We start from the raw sequence: 576 nt of genomic DNA, 5'->3' as shown, positions 1-576 counted from the left end.
AATTTTATTCTAGAAGTGGAACATTTTGATGTTTGGGACATAGACTTTATGGTCCTTTTCCATCGTCTTTAGGGAACATGTACATCTTAGTTGCGGTTGATTACGTGACTAAGTGGGTAGAGGTTTTGGCTAGCACGAGGAATGATGCCAAAACTGTGGTTAGGCTATTTAGACAGATTGTTTTTCCACGTTTTGGTGTCCCTTGTATTGTGATTAGCGATGGTGGCACACATTTTGTCAACCGGATCATCGAGACACTACTGAAGAAATACGGAGTTCATAATCGGATTGCTACTCCATATCATCCTCAGACTAGTGGACAGGTGGAGATTTCTAACCGGGAAATCAAGTCCATTCTGGAGAAGACCGTCGCCAAATCACGCAAGGATTGGTCACAGAAGCTAGACAATGCGATATGGGCTTACGGAACGGCCTTCAAAACGCCGATTGGTATGACACCGTTCCAATTAGTCTACGGAAAAGCATGTCATCTACCGGTTGAGCTCGAGCACAAAGCTTATTGGGCAATCAAGGCGCTCAACTATGACATGAAGACCGCTGCAGAGAAACGCGTAC

The sequence above is a fragment of the Tarenaya hassleriana genome, unplaced genomic scaffold (assembly GCF_000463585.1).
Source record: "Tarenaya hassleriana unplaced genomic scaffold, ASM46358v1 Cleome81, whole genome shotgun sequence".
Classification (NCBI taxonomy): Eukaryota; Viridiplantae; Streptophyta; class Magnoliopsida; order Brassicales; family Cleomaceae; genus Tarenaya; species Tarenaya hassleriana.
This window is presented reverse-complemented; position numbering follows the sequence as displayed.